We start from the raw sequence: 16,635 nt of genomic DNA on the forward strand, positions 1-16,635 counted from the left end.
CACATACAGGCAAAATGGGAAATGGAGTCTGCAAGGGTAAACAAGGTCAGCTAGACTTGTCCCAAAGAGGCGCTTGCGTCAACCACATGTATCAGCAATATGGTCCATATTCACTTAAAGATTTGGAATCTTGGCATGAATGGACAAAAGGGAGAAAGAAGGAATTCCCCAAGGATGGCACGTTTGACAGGAACACATTGGAAACACTCAGAGAAGAATTAGAAGCAAGAGACAGACAGAAGTTGAAGGTGGATTGGAAACCATTTTATTACTGGGACATCGAGTCTAGAGACAGGGAGACCAAAACGAAAATGGGGGGTGTGAAGAAAGAAATGAAGCAGATACAACATAGGTTGGAAAAGGTATCCACTCAAATGCCTCTTGAAGTTAGCAATGGAAAGCGATCCCAGTTCAGATTGTACCCAGACGCAAGGTCATATGAGATAAATGAACTCGAAGAGGAAACTCCTCCACCCTATCGGCGAAATAGTGTATATCAGCCACAGGAAGTACAGGTACCTGTACCTCTACCTGCCGAAGGGCCAGTACAGAGTGAAACGATTGGCTCTAGCCGACAGAAGACAGGTGAAAGCAGTGCCCCAGTTGAGGTGACTACCCCAGAGGGTGCAACTGGAGGACAGGAACCGACTCAAAGTGGGCAAGCAATACAACCAGCTGCAACAACTTCAACATACGTCCCATACCACCATACAAGGAGTAAGGGTTCTGTGATGAATGTCAATCTATCCAACGATCAATATGATCTGCCAATGAACATTCAAAACTTGACTCTCCCACAGGGAGGTTTTGAACAATGTGGCGTTATGAATTTCCCGCAACGGCAATTTCCAGGGGCAAATGAGGAACGCCCAGATTTGATGTATAGACCTTGGCAAATACACCAATTGAAGGCATTACAGAGCGATATGCCATCAATCAAAACAGATCCACTTCAATTCGCAGAAGAGCTACGATTGATTGTGGAAACGCAATTGCCGACTATAAGAGACATGGAAATACTCTTAAAGTGGGTAATTCCTAATACCACCACTTTGAAGACATTAATGAGTGAGGCAAACTGGGTACATGCAGTAAATGGAGAATTAGACATACCCACGGAGGCTAAAATGACACAGATAAATAAATTAATAGAGGCCATACAAAAATTGCCGCCCGTGACTGATTGGAATAAAGTGGTTACGTGCAAACAGAAAACAGGAGAGGATGCTAGTGATTATTTAGACAGATTGCGAGATGTTTTTCGACTATATTCGGGAATAGACCGGGCACAAATCGACAATGCCGACAATTGGATCTCGCGAGATCTTGGAGACGGCGGCAGGGATTTTCGAAGCTCCACACGGTCTCCACGTTTTTCGAAGTTAAGTCTGTTCACAATTGTATTTTGTCGAAACTGTATTTATCTTTCGGTGTGTGAAGTTATTGTGTGCAACTTTGGTTGTTTCTCGGTGTTTATCTTTCATAAATTGATCGTCTGTTTGCCGTGTCGCGAGCAAGGCCTTGTACAGTGTGCACTGTACAACCTTGAGGCTTTGTTTTTCTCTCAGTGGTCCGTCGTTTGTGATCCAATAACTTTCGTTCTCTGTATTCCCAGTCTTTTCACCCATAGCCTACTTCCTTGTGTAAATCTCAACTCAAAAAAAAAAAAAAAACAAAAAAAAAAACATTTCCTTCTCTGTTCTCATTCGTTTATTCATTCTTATTCGTTCGTTCGTTCTTCGACCACGTGTTTCTCCCCCATTTCCCCAGATAGTTTTCACTCATTAACCTTCAATGTTTACACTTTCCCCTCAAGTTATGTATTCCGTCATATTTTATAACACCTTTTTCTTCTTCTTCTTTAAAAGGCTGCTTTCGACTTGCTCACCAAATCAATTCATCCCAAAAAAAAAAAAATAAATATCCATCTCCTATAGTGCCTTTTTTCTACATTCCCTAAACTCTCCTGCACTCCATCCTCCATCCAGCGTCCTTAAACGTATTTTTAACTCGAAGGTCACAAGAAACTCATTTTGCAATAAATGTTCGTTTCCCATAAATCGTACACTTTCAAAAATCCAATCTCACCCCTCCCCTCCAAATCTTCCCCATAACCCCTCCCCTCCAAATCTTCCCCATCACCCCTCCCCTCCAAATCTTCCCCATCACCCATCCCTTTCAAATCTCCCCCCTTGCCCCCTCCCTCCTAAACTACTCCCTCACCCCTCCCCGCCAAGACGCCCCCTCGCCCCTCCCCTCCTAGACTCCTGCCTCACCCCTCCCCTCCAAATCTCCCCCATATCCCATCCCTTTCAAATCCCTCCCCTTGTCCCTTCCCTCCCAAACTCCCCCCTCACCCCTCCCCTTCAAATCTCCCCACCCTCATTGCTTCTCAATTTCCCCCCGCTCACTCCCCCTCCTCAAAGCGTCCTCCCCGCTTCTTCCCCCTTCAAACTCTCACCTCCATCTCCCCCAACCTTCTGCCTCGCTCTTCCCCCTCCTCAAATAACACCTCATTGTGGCTCACCCAATCACCATCAAACCTTTTGTCCGCCCCATCCTTCCCTTTCTCCGAGCTATTCTGAAATCTCTGACACACGTTCAACAGCTCTCCCTACCTCTTCCACCTCTTCCACATCTTACCCTACCCCTCCTCCCCCCTGTTCTGTATCTGATGCTCCCCCTTCCTCTTCATTAACGGTATGGACCTCAAACATCCGGGGCCTTCGTTCAAACTTAACTGATCTCTCCATACAGGTTGCTTCTGTCAAACCAGACGTGATCTGCTTAACAGAAACTTTCCTCCTTTATGATGTCTCTGATTCCATAGTATCTCTCCCGGGCTACTCCCTCCTCCGGTATGATAGACCTGAGCCTCGTCCTGGAGGCGGGGTTGCTATCTTTATCAAAAACTCTCTTCCTCACTCGCCCTGCACTGCACTCTCTCCACCTCACCCCCAGGAATACCTCTGGCTACGGCTTCCCCTTCGCTCCCACCTCTTGTTCATATGTGTGTTGTACCGTCCACCAAACAGTGATGACTCCATCTACATCTCGCTGTCTGATGATATGGACCAACTTCTATCTACTCATCCCAACTCTCTCTTCCTCATATGTGGTGATTTCAACTGTCATCATGCCAGTTGGCTGGGTGTGGGTACCTCTCTCACCAGCCATGGCTCCTCAGCAAAGGACTTCTGCGACTCACTGGGACTGACACAATCTGTCAATTTCCCGACCCGGATCTCAGTCAACGGAACATCTTCTCTTCTGGACTTGGTTATGACTAACTTCCCTGAAAATGTCTGCTGCTCTTCTTCTGCTCCGATCGGATCATCTGATCATGTCCTTGTTAAAGTGGACATCTCTCTGACCATCCTCAGGGAGCCTGCTCAGCGTCGACGAGTCTGGCATTTCACTCAGGCCAACTGGCACGGTCTTCAAGCAGCCATCAATCATCTGGACTGGTCTCCCATCTCTACCACCTCTGACATCAACTCATCCTGGGAATTCTTCCAAAGTAAATTGCTCTCTCTCATGCACAGATTTATCCCATCTCGTCTTCAGTTGTCATACCCTTCCTCCCGTCCATGGTACACGGAATCTTGTGGTGAGGCTGTTGCCCAGAAACAACTTGCCTTCGTCTCCTGGAAAGCAAATCCAACGGAAGGAAATCTCATTTCCTTTCACAAAGCCCGAAACAAGTGTGTGTCCACCCTCAGGAGAGCCAGGAAACAATATCTCTCCGTTCTCAAGACCGAACTCTCTTATCTGTCTCCCTCTTCCAAATCCTGGTGGCGTCTGGTCAAATCCGTTTCTGGTGTTTGTTCCCCCTCCATCCCCTCCCTTACCTCAAACGGCTCCACAGCTGACTCCGCACGTGAAAAAGCTGAATGCCTCAACTCTGTGTTTGCCTCTAAATCTTGTGTCCCAAACCCATCCCTCTCTGTACCCACCATACCCAGTCGTACCCTGCTGCTCCTGGACTCCGTGTCCTTTCCTCCTGACAAGGTGGAAAAGTTTCTGTCAACCCTCGACTCTGATTCTGCAACTGGACCCGACGGCATCAGCCCACGGGTCCTAAAATCCTGCTCTGCTGCTCTATCTCACCCTCTCTCTGTTCTCTTCACCCTCTCTTTTGCTCAAGGTCAACTGCCATCTGCTTGGAAATCAGCCAACATCACCGCTTTGCACAAAAAAGGTGCAAAAACAGATCCTAGCAACTACAGACCAATCAGCCTTCTCCCAATTATCAGCAAAGTCATGGAATCCATCATTGCTTCTGATATGAAATCTTTCCTCTTCTCCAATGGCTTGATCTCTGATCATCAATTTGGTTTCAGACCAGGTCACTCTACTCTGGACATGCTGCTTCTGCTGTCTCAACAATGGATGGAGGTCCTCAATGCCAAACAGGAAATTAGAGCTGTCTCCCTCGACATATCACGTGCCTTCGACACGGTCTGGCACCCCGCTCTGCTCACCAAACTCTCCTCCTTTGGTATCCATGGAAATCTCCACGCATGGCTGGCGGACTTCCTCTCTAGTCGTCGTCAACGTGTGGCCCTGAATGGGTTTCTCTCATCTCCTCTTCCTGTTCAGGCTGGAGTTCCCCAAGGCAGTGTTCTGGGCCCCGTGCTTTTTCTGGTCTTCATCAATGATCTCTCTGACTCTCTCGAAAATCCTCTCTATCTCTTTGCTGATGACTCCACTCTCTGCCGCTCCATTCCTCTTCCCTCAGATCGGCAGTCTGCTGCCTCCTCACTCTCTGAAGACCTGGACAAAATCACAGACTGGTCAAACAAGTGGAACATGTCTTTCAATCCTGACAAATCTCACACTCTTACTATGTCTCTCCGAAAAGATCGACTGGACAACCCTCCCATCTACTTTCTCAACAATCCTCTCCAAGAAGTTCTGTCGCTCAAGATTTTGGGTCTCACTATCTGCCATGATCTTTCTTGGGAAAACCACATTTCCAAGCTGGCCTCCAAAGCCAGTCGCCGACTGGGCATCCTCCGTCGTGCGAAGTCCTTCCTCGGCACACCTGAGCTCCTCACCACATACAAGGCTTTCATCCGCAGCTCAATGGAATACTGTTCTCCCCTATGGGCCGGTGCTCCTGCCTCACACCTAGCTCGGCTTCACGCTGTTGAAACCAAAGCTTTCAGAATTATTGGAATCTCCCGCGATGAAGCTATCTCTGAGGGCCTTTCACTCACTCACCGCAGGCAGGTAGGTGGTCTTTCTGTCTTCTACCGACTCCTCTCCGGCCTTGCACCCCCAGCTCTCTCTGTGCTCTGTCCCCCAAATATTCCTACAGGTCGCACAAGATCTGCCAGCAACCCTCTGATGGTTAAACTGCCGAAATCTCGGCTCTCCGCTCACCTTCACTCTTTCATTCCTCTTTTCTCCCGCCTCTGGAACAAACTCCCTCACTCCCTTCAATCCCACTCCTCCCTCCAGGTCTTTAAAACAGCTGTTCACCACCATCTCTTATCTTCCCCCATCCAAAACCTTGATCTTTTCTACCCCCGCTAATTCACCCCAGATCCACCTTGTTTGAAATTCCAACTTCTTTCCTGGAAGTCCTGGCAGTGTCCATATGTTTTATACCTCTCCCACTGCCCCCTTCCCACGCCCCCCCCCCCCCAAAGCCCTCGCCCTCTCTCAGATCTCTCGATGTCTCCATGTCTCTCGGTCCCTGCTCTCAAATGTTGTGTTTGTGTCCTTCCCCCTCTCTCCCCATCTTGTCTACCGCTCCCCATGTTATATGTTTTATGTGTCGGTTTGTCTTTCTGTGTGTTCATGTGATTAATGTTCGCTCTTTCACGAGCCTCGATATTGTATACAAAAAAAAAAAAAAAAAAAAAAAAAAAAAAAAAAAAAAAAAAAAAAAAAAAAAAAATGCCCTAAAACCCCTTTTTATTAATGGTCTGTTGCCGAAATTGAAGAGTGAAGTCGAAAGACAGTGTATTGCTTGGGAAGGCAAGCCGATGCAAGAAATATTGAATTATGCTTTGCATCATCAGCGAATTCAGGCCAGGAACAGTGCTATAAATGCCGAAAAATTGATGCAACTACAGACACAAGCCCTGATGATTACGAACCAACGCAATAGGTTTTCTATGCAACAACGTAACAATGCAACAGACAACAACTATGAATCAGGAGATAACCAGAGGTCAGAATGGCAACCCAAAGACCCAGACATGCAGCCCAGAAAGACAAGTCAACAAGTGGACAGAGCAGGTAACGACAGAAGCCGGTGCTTCAACTGTGGAGAGATGGGACACTGGATAAGGAGATGCCCATATCTGAGCAGAAGACAAGTTAATAGGGTAAACCAAGATCAAGGGTACCAGTGCTGACCGATACCTCAGACAATGATTAGGCCTTCATTGCGACAAATCCCAAATGACGATTGGCCTCAACAAATTAGATTACTGGACAAACATGAATAACCGTCGATGATTCTTGGGTCTGAAAAGTTTTCGGAGCAAGAATTATTCATTCTTTCTTTTGCTTGTAAGCAAATTAGTAATTAATTGATCAAATGCCGAAATTGGATCTTTTATGTTGGGCACACAATTTTAAATTTACAAAGTTGGAACAATTGCTTTGCAAATTTTTGAAACTAAGTGACAAGAGTCACATGATGATCAGGTGGGAATTTTGGACTAGTGTTCCGCATGATTGATAGGTCAGTGGTCGACTGACATGCAAATGGGTGTGTAGTCAAATTTGGATAAATTATGGTGGGAACTGAAAGGGTAATTTCAATGTGACATTATAGGGGTTTTCTAAGAATAAACTTTTTGGTCTATTTGTGTATTAGCATTTATAAAATTGAAGGACAAATTTTATGAAATTGAAATAAAATTGACACCCATCTTGATCTGTAAATAATGGTTCCAACGCAAACAAATACGCATAATGCATATGTGTGTGTGTTTATGTGTGTCAATGTTAGTGTTTTTGTTTTTGTTGTTTTGTATATCAATCTTACAAGATTGTTGACACCGACAGTGTGCCTGTCTGGAAATGGATAGTTTTATGTGGATGGGATTGAATATCCAGAGAATCCGTAAAATAAAATAGAAATATAATTTGATTATGAACATTATCTCTTTTGTCAAGGGAAATGGAATATAAAGATTTGATGTGCTGGGTTATGAGCAGCCATTAATTAATAGTAAAATTGTGAGTAATTTTGGGATTCCATTTTTGATAGAATTTATATGAGAATAACAGCTATTTATGGATATGTACACATGTAGCTGTACACATGGGATTCATCAAATTAAGTTTTGGAGTTCAAACAAAGTCACTGGTTAACAGATGGGAATGGATAGTAAATAAATTCTTCGATGCTGGGTAAATGAAGTGAGATATTACAAAGACTTATTAGAGCTATTGTTCTTCCTTGCAGCAGTGGGAGAAAATTTAGATCCAACATAATGAATCTATAAATGAATGTGATAGGGATAATATCCTCAATTTGTACTAATTATTTGATTGTGGGTAAAGGAATTAATTTATCGTAGTGGATTGTTAACAAGCAGCCTGAAATGTCCTGAGAGTGTGCATCCATGTAATCAGAAATCCCAGATTTGTTTTTACAAACAACATTTTGGTAGAGATCTTATGTGGACGAATACTTGCTTGATAGATAAAAACGGTACTGCATGTTGGCAGCCACTTCGGTGGCCATTTAGGCCGAACAAATAGGAAAAAACTGTAATTGAATATGTAATTTACAGATGAGTATTTGGGAAGTAAAAAGGGAATTTATTGATTTGGGAGACATTTTTCGAAGGTTTATTAAAGTGTTGCAATATGACATTTGGCAAGGAAAATTATTGGATGGGAAAATTAGATCTCTTTATAAAATGAGTTTGTTGACCCATTGAAGTTAATTCTTTGAATTGTTGTTTAATTAGCATTTTGAGTTCAAATTGGAAATAGTTTGGTAGAGCTTTGGTTAAAACCTTTGATTGCAGTGTTTTGGAACAAATTGATAAACCGTAGGAGGTTGATAAGAATAGAAACAAATATGGACCTAAAATAGAAAGATTGTTATGATGATATGAATAATACCGAGATTAAAAGAATGAATCAAGTGATGTTGCAAATGAATAGTGAATACAGTAGAATTAAGATAATGGCATAACGACAATGTTATGAGTTGTGTCAATTACAATATCAGTGAACTCATATCACCACGAGTGACACACTGTTAGGGAAAAAAGAGGGAAAAGCAAAAAGTGGAGAGGAATTATGGTAATAATACATTATGTTTAATTTGTTGGTTTGGGAAAATTGTTGTTGGGAATTAGGTATTCCCGTTTGTGATTGTAATCATATACAATGCTATTCTTAGTTTAGTAATAAAATACATACCTCATTGAATATTATTTGTGTGACGCATATAAATGAATATAACTTTTGTGTTAAGGAAAAACAACAAATTGTTGAATGTGAAACTGTCGGAAGATATACATGATTATGCTGATTTCATGGTAAGATGTACCCTATCTGATTCAGTGGGTGCGGAAAGCAGATTCAGATGTGACTGAGCATAAGGATAAGACGAGATCACATTTTGGAGGGATTGCTAATGGAATTGGGAAGAAGTTCGAGAAAGAAAATTTGTGGCTAAAAAATGAAGTTAATCGTGGCATACACCCTCTTTCTCAAAGAATGATGAAGACATTCTCCCGTGAAACTTGGAGATGAATGCTTACCTTCACCAAGGAAATTTATGTGACCATTTGCCTGGATCACACTGCAACATATGAAAGAAAGGCGATCACTTACTCTTGTTCGAAGGCTTCAAACATTCACCACATCAGAAGTTGCAGGACAACGACATTTTACCTGCAACCTCTGTGAAATGCGGGGACATACGTTATTACTTCACCAACGTCCGGGGAACCAGCATGGAGCTGCAAAAAACGGCTGTGCCCTTGTCACAACAGCTGTGCACGATTCTGCTGGTTGCTCCTGGTAAGGACCATGAATGACCTGAACACCATGGTCCCAACATCATTGTGGATGCATCCGGCATCCCTGTTCCACATCTTGCTGGCCAATCAACGTCACACCAATACTTGCTGCCCACTCACAATGAGGGAGGAGGCAAGTCGACTACAACTGGGTGAAGGCCTTGTTCAGGAATTACTATGGTTTACAGCAAAAAGTGGCAAGAATGCTACAAGGAGAGCAGGGTCAGTCTATGACTCCGCAATGTTACCACAACAGCGAAATCCTACACGAAGTAGTGCAGGAGCTATGAAGACATTAGGAGAAAATGTTTCATACCAGGATTCAAACACAAGTGATCAGCCCTTCCTTTCAAACAAAGTCAACATTTGTGTGGAGGCAAACGTTTTTGCCAGATGGTGCAGATGCTTTACAAAACTTGAAAATGAAGTGAAATTGTTGTATCTTGGTGATGGTGAAGTGTTGTTTTGAAAATATATTTGTGATGTAAATGCAATAGATTGAACGATATGGAAGGAGTCAATGACCAACGAAATGTTTTGTGATTCTTGCAGGATGACGGTGTATGCCCAAGGGAATTTGATTACCAAAGTGATTGATTATTTACTTATACTTGTAATGATGTTTACTTGTAGTGATTGATTGTTTACTTATATTGTTGTTTAGATTAATGGTTAATATAAACAAAAACAAAAAGATGAGGGAATTGTGGAAGTGTAACTCAGTGTAACTTATTAATTGGCACTGGTAACTTATTAATTACCACTGGTAACGAAGCAGATACATTTTACCTGCAAACTCTGTGAAAGACGAGTTCGTAAATGAGTGTCAGGAATGTGCCCGAACATGATAATCTCTTGTCCACCTGGTCACAGCCCCTGGCTGGAGCACCCCTCGCAGCAGGAGGGGAGCGAGCTGATGCCAGGACTTGGTGCATGCATGACCTCGGGGCATTAGCGGAGAAAGGATTAAGATTCAGCGGACAGGGGATTAACTCCAGTTTTGTCCATATAAACCAGAGCAAATGATGAGTCGGGAGGACTTGTCACCAGGAGCTCTGACCGACGGAACGAACGAGCACTCCTCATCATCAGACCCTCTGCCCGACGGGAATGGCGGAGGAACATCGGCCGAACGAGAAGGACCATGCGGATAGAGTTAACATGGTCTATTGAGTTTAACGATAGTTATTTGGTATCGGAATGAAAGTGAACAACCAGTTAATAAACCAGACCTTTTGTAAAACCTGTGTCCGGTCATTGGAGTCTTGAGTCTCAGCTACAAATTCCCCTACAGTACAATGGAGTGTCATGTTAATGGAAGACAAGGCCTTACCCTAAAACACATAATAAGGATATAAGCTACTGAACAAGGGTCTTATAGTGTCCTGCAATGTGGTGTTTCATGGAATTAACTACCGGGACGCCCTTTTTACCTTTACACAACTCTGGAGGCAGGAGGGGCCATATCCAACCAATGTTACACAACAATTTACCACAATACAATACACACAATCAAAAAAAATGCAATCCTCATTTCCGCAACAATATGTTAATGATGATGAATGGTGTCTCCATTATGATGTCATCATTCGACAAGTACAAAACCTCGTCCGATCAGGATGAAATTTCTTGAGCGTCATCTAGGGATATGTTGGTCGAGAAAAAATGATAATAATGACGTCATCGGTCACGTGATTCGACAGCCATATTGGATTTAACTTAAATCGATGTCATCAATAAACCACACAAACACAGCAGTTAATAAACACCACACAAACTACAAACACGTCCTGGCGAGGATCTGCTATCTCTGGTTGCTCTTTCTTGTCTATTTTGCTGAATAAATTATTCTGCACTTATTTTCTCTATACCATTCATTATCATAAACATCTCTATCATATCCCCTGATAACCATATCCTTTCTAATGTATAAAACCCTGTCTCCTTCAGCCCCTCCTTATAGCTGAGTGTAGCTAGGCCCGGAATCAATCCAGTAGTGCTGCGCTGAACCCTCTCCATGGCAGCTATGTGGTGACCTGCGTTCTGCTGACCAAAACTGCCACAATATTTTAGATGAGGCCTCACGAAGGGTTCAAGTATATAATTAAATCTCATATAAAGGTTTAAAGAGGATTAAAGTCGTATAAAGAAATTATTTTTGGGTTTTACCATCGTTTTACCCAGCATCTATTACACCGCCCTATCTAACATGTTACATTAGTTATTTGTGCCCTCTTGTTTCTGTCCTTTGTAACATCATTAATAACAGAATGTTTTCCTGTTTGGAATGATTTTCAATATTGTTTGACTGCCAGGCAGGTAGACAGAGTAAAAATATTATCTCGCTCCTTCCTACATGCGCGATTGGGCCAAATTAAAAACAAAAGTGTGGTAAAACGGCAGACTTGTCTTCCTTTTAATGGTCCAACTCATGTTCAAAATATAACATTTGTTTTAACTAAGTTGTTCCTCGATCATAAACTGATTAGACGGACAGACGGGAATGACCCAATTGCTTAACCCCACTTTTCACTTTGTGTGCTCGGGGTAATTATGTGTATGTATGTGTGTGTGTATATATATATGTGTATGTATGTACAGTCGGTATGTATGTACAGTCTGTATGTATGTACAGTCTGTATGTATGTACAGTCGGTATGTATATACAGTATATATATTATAACAAATGACGGTATGTACATATCATGTTACGGTTGTGCGGTGTTCAACGACCATCATGCCACCCATCTGGTATAGGATGGAAGATCTCCATGTCCGCTGCGTTAATTTGGCGCGAATCATCATTTCCAAATGCAATGACCATGGCGAAAAGACGCCAAGATGGCTGAGTGAAGCTTGTTAGCGATCCTCGGTGGAGGTGTTTAAGCACGGGCCCATTCTCAATCTGCCTGTTTAATGGATTTATAACCCAATTTACTAAGCGCTATGGAGCCTGCTCATGATGACAAGATAATGTTCATCAAAACGGGGATTTATTATGGGGAATAAGAACACCACAGCCACACAGCAGCGATCACAGGCAGTACCAATGACTAAATTAAACAAACACACCCCAGAATGATGCTGATGTCCCTTAACAAATGCGCTTTAAACCAATTTCATTGGTTGCTACGAGAAAGGCCAACATGTAGAATCATACGAACGTATAGAATCATGCTAACGTATAGAATCATGCTAACGTATAGAATCATGCTAACTAACGTATATAATCATGCTAACGTATAGAATCATGCTAATGTATAGAATCATGCTAACTAACGTATATAATCATGCTAACGTATATAATCATGCTAACGTATAGAATCATGCTAACATATAGACTAAAGAATCATGCTAACGTATAGACTAAATAATCATGCTAACGTATAGAATCATGCTAACGTATAGAATCATGCTAACATATAGAATCATGCTGACGTATAGAATCGTGCTAACATATAGAATCATGCTAACGTATATAATCATGCTAATGTATAGACTATAGAATCATACTAACGTATATAATCATACTAATGTATAGAATCATACTAACGTATAGAATCATACTAACGTATAGAATCATGCTAACGTATAGACTATAGAATCATACTAATGTATAGAATCATGCTAATGTATAGACTATAGAATCATGCTAACGTATAGACTATAGAATCATGCTAACGTATAGACTATAGAATCATGCTAACGTATAGAATCATACTAACGTGTAGACTATATAATCATACTGACGTAGAGAATCATACTAACGTATAGAATCATACTAACGTAGAGAATCATACTAACGTATAGAATCATGCTGACGTATAGACTATAGAATCATGCTAACGTATAGAATCATGCTGATGTATAGAATCATGCTAACGTAGAGAATCATACTAACGTGCGTTCTGATCATGTGCTTGTCAAAGTGGACATCTCTCTGGCCATTCTCAGAGAGCCTCCTCAGCGTCGACGAGTCTGGCATTTCACTCAGGCCGACTGGGACGGTCTTCAAGCAGCCATCATTCGTCTGGATTGGTCTCCCATCTCCACTGCCTCTGACATCAATTCTTCCTGGGAATTCTTCCAAAGCAAACTGATCTCTCTCATGCACAGATTTATCCCATCTCGCCTTCAGTTGTCTTACCCTTCCTCCCGTCCATGGTACACTGAATCTTGTGGTGAGGCAGTTGCCCTGAAACAACTTGCCTTTGCCTCTTGGAAGGCTAATCCAACTGAAGGAAATCTCAGTTCCTTCCACCAAGCTCGGAACAAGTGTGTGTCTACCCTCAGGAGTGCCAGGAAGCACTATCTCTCCTCACTCAAGAATGAACTCTCAAACCTGTCTCCTTCCTCCAAATCCTGGTGGCGTCTGGTCAAATCCGTTTCTGGTGTTTGTTCCCCCTCCATCCCCTCCCTTACCTCAAATGGCCACACAGTTGACATCGCACGTGACAAAGCCGAATGCCTCAACTCTGTGTTTGCCTCAAAATCCTTAGTCCCAAACCCATCTCTCTCTGTTCCCACCTTTCCCAGTCGAACCAAACTGCTCCTGGACTCTGTGACCTTCTCTCCTGACAAGGTGGAGGAGTTTTTGTCAAACCTCGACTCTGATTCTGCAACTGGACCAGATGGAATCAGCCCACGGGTCCTAAAATCCTGCTCTGCCGCTCTATCTCACCCTCTCTCTGTTCTTTTCACCCTATCTTTTGCTCAAGGTCATCTGCCAGCATCCTGGAAATCAGCAAACATTACCGCTTTACACAAAAAAGGTGGAAAAACAGATCCTTGCAACTACAGACCAATCAGCCTGCTCCCAATTATCAGCAAAGTCATGGAATCCATCATTGCTTCGGATATGAAATCTTTCCTCTTCTCCAATGGCTTGATCTCTGATCATCAATTTGGTTTCAGACCAGGTCACTCTACTCTGGACATGCTGCTTCTGCTGTCTCAACAATGGATGGAGGTCCTCAATGCCAAACAGGAAATCAGAGCTGTCTCCCTTGACATATCACGTGCCTTCGATACGGTCTGGCACCCAGCTCTGCTCACCAAACTCTCCTCCTATGGTATCCATGGAAATCTCCATGCATGGCTTGCGGACTTCCTCTCTGGTCGTAGTCAACGTGTGGCCCTGAATGGATTTCTCTCATCTCCCCTTCCCGTTCAGGCTGGAGTTCCCCAAGGCAGTGTGCTGGGCCCTGTGCTTTTTCTGGTCTTTATCAATGATCTCTCCGACTCTCTGGAAAATCCTCTGTATCTCTTTGCTGATGACTCCACTCTCTGCCGCTCCATTCCTCTTCCCTCAGATCGGCAGTCTGCAGCCTCCTCACTCTCTGAAGACCTGGACAAAATCACAGACTGGTCAAACATGTGGAACATGTCTTTCAATCCTGACAAATCTCACACTCTTACTATGTCTGTCCGAAAAGATCGACTGGACAACCCTCCCATCTACTTTCTCAACAATCCTCTCCAAGAAGTTCTGACGCTCAAGCTTTTGGGTCTCACCATCTGCCATGATCTTTCTTGGGAAAACCACATTTCCAAGCTGGCCTCCAAAGCCAGTCGCCGACTGGGCATCCTCCGTCGTGCGAAGTCCTTCCTAGGCACACCTGAGCTCCTCACCACATACAAGGCTTTCATCCGCAGCTCAATGGAATACTGTTCTCCCCTATGGGCTGGTGCTCCTGCCTAACACCTGGCTCGGCTTCACGCTGTTGAATCCAAAGCTTTCAGAATCATTGGAATCTCCCGCGATGAAGCTATCTCTGAGGGCCTTTCACTCACTCACCGCAGGCAGGTAGGTGGTCTTTCTGTCTTCTACCGACTCCTCTCCGGCCTTGCTCCCCCAGCTCTCTCTGTGCTCTGTCCCCCAAATATTCCTACAGGTCGCACAAGATCTGCCAGCCACCCTCTGATGGTTAAACTGCCGAAATCTCGGCTCTCTGCTCACCTTCACTCTTTCATTCCTCTTTTCTCCCGCCTCTGGAACAAACTCCCACACTCACTTCAATCACACTCCTCCCTCCAGGTCTTCAAAACAGCTGTTCACCACCATCTCTTATCTTCCCCCATCCAAAACCTTGATCTTTTCTACCCCCACTAATTCACCCCAGATCCACCTTGTTTGAAATTCCAACTTCTTTCCTGGAAGTCTTGGCAGTGTCCATATGTTTTATACCTCTCCCACCCCCCCCCCCCCCCTTCCCATGCCTCCCCGCCAAAGCCCTCTTCCTCCCACAGTTCTCTCGATGTCTCCATGTCTCTCGGTCCCTGCTCTCAAATGTTGTGTTTGTGTCCTTCCCCCTCTCTCCCCATCTTGTCTACCGCTCCCGATGTTATTTGTTTTGTGTGTCTGTTTGTCTTTCTGTGTGATTAATGTTCGCTCTTTCACGAGCCTCGATCTTGTATACAAAACAAAAAAAAAACAAAAAAAAAAACGTAATCATCAGACTTTAAACAAACAAAACAACATCCTATTTTATCCCCTCTCCCTCCCGTAGACCCCCGCACACCCTGATTCGTCTAATACCGTGAGCAAACATTGGTGAAAGTTTTGATCAAGTTTCATCAAAATTGCTTATATAGTTTCGGAGAAGAGAGGAAATACCTATTTTAGGGGATCAAACTCCCTGCACACCTCATTAAACCCTGATTTTTCTAATGATGTGAACAAACTTTGATACATCACAGGTGATGAAGGTTGTGGTCAAGTTTAATTGAAATTGTGTGTGTGTAGTTTTGGAGAAGAGAGTAAAATACGTACTTTGGGGGGGCTGAATTCCTTCCTCCCCCCTCCCCCCATAGACATCCTTAGACCTCGATTTTTTTTTTAATGCCGTGAACAAACTTTGGTACATCGCGGGTGATGAACGGAACATTGTGGTCAAGTTTCATCTGAATTGTGTGTGTAGTTTGAGAAGAATTCAAATATCTATTTTGGGGGATATGCTTGAACCATTTACTCCCTGTAAACCCACCAGGGCGTTTTTTATTTTTTTATTTTTTTTTATTTTTTATATTATATATAAAAGACGTGAACAAACCTTGGTACATAACAGGTGATGAAGGCTGTGATCAAGTTTCATCAAAATCGTGTGTAGTTTCAGAGAAGAAAGCAAATACCTATTTTGGGGGTTAAACCTGGACCCACTTTGACCCCAGGTAGACCCCCTTAAACCTTGATTTTTTTTTTTTAACAAACTTCGGTTGCAACCTACCAAATATCATTTGAGCTAAGTTTTGTCACAATCCCATCAGCAGTTTCAGAGACGAAGTTGCAAATGTTTACTGACTGACGGATGGACGACGTGCCATCACATAAGCTCTCCGGTACTATGTTACAGGTAAGCTAATCATAGCTCAGTGGTCAGGGTAGCCAGGTGCACACAGAATCTCTATGTAAATATGTAGTATATATCACTGCTCCTAGTGGGGGTGGATTTTACAAGTCATCCCTTGCTTAATTCCGTTGGAATTAACCTGCCGGTAAGGGTGGGTTATTTGCTGGTTTCTCAAATGTGTGTGCTCATTTTGACGAAACCTTAAGGTAAAAGCTTTCGCTGTAACCTAACATGAACCAAAATATTTCCTTCTGCACAACCCACCGATGACTTCACAG

This window comes from Myxine glutinosa, chromosome 6 (genome assembly GCF_964187855.1).
Source record: "Myxine glutinosa chromosome 6, kmMyxGlut1.1, whole genome shotgun sequence".
Taxonomy (NCBI): domain Eukaryota; kingdom Metazoa; phylum Chordata; class Myxini; order Myxiniformes; family Myxinidae; genus Myxine; species Myxine glutinosa.